We start from the raw sequence: 2,960 nt of genomic DNA on the forward strand, positions 1-2,960 counted from the left end.
CAGGGCCAGCCCCAGGGAACTCAGCTCATCCAGATCAGCACACACTGCTGCTCACCCATGGCCAAGGCCAAGGCAGGCATTGCCAGTCAACCACAAAGCAGTTTCCCTGGGAGCCTGGGTTTGGCCTCAAGAGCCTGCTCAGCACAGAGCTCCAGGAAGCCAGTTCTCATCCGTTGGAGTTGGTCCAAAATGTAGAAACTCTTTGCCGTGCCCAGCCAAAAACTCCTCTTTCCCGTAACATTTCTGACATTTTTTTTTAACTAAAACAGTTGACAATTTTATTTTCACATTTCACAATACAAATGAAAATTGCTTCTTTTGTCCCGCTACTCCCCTCCAAAACTACTATCTCTTTGATAGGAAGGGGGAGCAAGTCTTCCTTGTCATCCTGTTAGGAAACATCCCAAGTCACAGCACCATGATCTCCTGGGGAAGCAGAACAAGTCATGTAAAACTGATATCAAGAGGCTCCCCAATCTCCTTGTCTGTCTGGTCAAGTCATTCCTGGCCAGGTGGGCACCATCACAGGTCGGGGCAGGGGGTCTCATCATTGGGGACCCAGGCGTCATTGGCATGTGGCCTCCCATAGGCGGCCTCGTTCCAGGAGCAGGTCCCACTGGCATCCTCCCAGGAGGAGGAGGGCCCATCGTTGGCATCACGGGCGCATCATGTGGGACGCTGGCATCATCCCAGGGCGAGGAGGACCCGGGAGACGGAGGGGAGGCGGGATCCGTGCCCCTGCAGGAGCATGAGCAGAGAATGGAGTTGGAGGTATCTTTCCTTGTTGAAATGCAGCGGTTGTTTCGTCAGTCAGGCTCGGAGCCTGCTCTTCCATCCATTTCTGATAGTAGTCTTTCACATTCTCTGTGTGTTTGCGACCACTGCAGTGTGTCTTTCTCACAGACGGAGAGTCACGGGTGAGCTATGTATCGCAGTAGTCACAGTAAAACCTAGGCATGGTGCTCTGCAGGCCATTGGGAACTCCTTTCCCCATTTCTGACATTTAAAAACAGGAGAATTCCCCTAGGCTCACCACCAGGGTCATTTCTTCTCCTAAGGACACCGGGATTGGTACCTTCAACTCCTGACCCTGGTCAGCTGTTGAGGCAACTTCGAGGCTGGGAGCCTGAGCACAGTTCCTGCGGCAGAAGGACCACGTCTGAGCTCCATCCCTGCCGCTGCATCCTTCTGAGCATCCCTGGTGTTTGGATGAAACTTCTCGGACTCCTGTAACAAGTTACCACACACTTAGTGGCTTAAAGTAAGACAAATGTATTATCTGACAATTGATTCTGGAGGTTAGAAGTCCAACGTGACTCTTAGGGGCTAATATCAAGGTGTCAGCAGGGTTGTGTTCTTTCCGGAAACTCCAGGTGAGAATCCATTTCCTCACCTTTTCTGGCTTCTGGAAGCTGTACACACTCCATGGCCGATAGCGCCGCCCTCCATCTTCAAATCACGTGGCTCCAACCTCTGCTTCCTTTCTGACTCGCTGACTGCTACAGTCTTCTTTATACATTTGTTTATTTTATTGGCTGTGTTGGGTCTTTTTTGCTGTGCGCGGGCTTTCTTTTTAGTTGCGGTGAGTGGGGGCTATTCTTCATTGGCGTGCAGGGCTCCTCATCCCCGTGACTTCTCTTTTTGCGGAGCACGGGCTCTAGGCGCATGGGCTTCAGTAGCTGCAGCACATGGGCTCAATAGTTTTGGCGCATGGGCTTAGTTGCTCCGCGGCATGTGGGATCTTCCTGGAGCAGGGATCGAACCCGTGTCCCCTGCATGGGCAGGCGGATTCTCAACCACCGCGCCACCTAGGCACCCCCAGTCTTCTTTAGCAGTGGTTTCTTTATGTTTAAAGATTTTTTTTTAATGTGAACCATTTTTAAAGTCTTTATTGAATTTGTTACAATATTGCTTCTGTTTTCTGTTTTGGTTTTTTGGCCGCGAGGCATGTGGGATATTAGCTCCCCAACCAAGGATTGAACCTCCATCCCCTGCATTGGAAGGTGAAGTCTTAACCACTGGACCACCAGGGAAGTCCTGGTTTCTTCACCTTTAAATGGGATAATAAACCCTCTGGCTTCTGGGCTTGTGTGAGGCTCAGGTGGGATTAGGTACACGAGAGCATTTTGCAAGTTGTAAAGAGCCGTCCAGATGTAAGAGCTGGTCCCCATCATTTTCCCAGGAGCCGTCTGCAAAGGGGTCCCTGCAAATCTCTGGGACGAGTCACTGAGGTGGTGTACCAGCAAGCTCCCCACAGACGGTCAGTGTCCTATAGACCCAGCCACACTCAAGGTGCGCAGGGGTTGCAGTATCTGAGGCTGCAGGTGGGGCCCTGAGTCTGCATCAGGACCGGGACTTCTGACCCCTGGCCCGGCATGTCTGCTGCGCCGCCACCTGCCCCTGCCACTTCCGGGTCACCCTCCATCTGCCCCCAGACCTGATGCAGGTGGTCATCAAACCTTACTGCCAGGAGGGCTTTAGAGGTCAGCGGATCCTGTGGCTTTTCTTTTTTCTGTGTTTTTTTTTCATGTATCTATCAGTAGCAAACTGTGTCCCCAAAGGACACGCTACTTGGAAACCCAATAGATAGGAAATATGAGTGTGGAAACTCTGAAGCCCCTGCCAACCTCTCCAGCCTCCTGTCTCCTTGTGCCCCACCCCAGACCCACCACCAGAGGCCTCACAGCCTTGGGAGGTAAAGCTTGTTTACTTTGCTCCCCTTCCAGAATTTTCCTTGTCCTCTCTCCCCTGAGGCAGTGTGCCTAGTGCTTAAAAGCCGGGACTCTGAAGTCCCAGGACTGGCCCTGCACTTATCTGCTGTGTGACCTTGGATAAGTTACTTACCCTCTCTGGGCTTCAACCCTCTCATCTGTGCGGTGGGTAGGTGAAGATAGTCCGATGGTAGGGTTCTGTGGGGAGTAAATGCAAGTCCACACAGCTGGCCTACAGCGGCTCCTGAC

At 52.2% G+C, this 2,960-nt stretch overlaps 1 pseudogene; it reads right to left on the reverse strand.

The window, feature by feature from the left end:
- Positions 1–460: 460 nt before the first annotated feature.
- Positions 461–958, reverse strand: LOC130857580 (U1 small nuclear ribonucleoprotein C-like; annotated as a pseudogene).
- Positions 959–2,960: the final 2,002 nt, after the last annotated feature.

This window comes from Hippopotamus amphibius, chromosome 7 (genome assembly GCF_030028045.1).
Source record: "Hippopotamus amphibius kiboko isolate mHipAmp2 chromosome 7, mHipAmp2.hap2, whole genome shotgun sequence".
NCBI lineage: Eukaryota > Metazoa > Chordata > Mammalia > Artiodactyla > Hippopotamidae > Hippopotamus > Hippopotamus amphibius.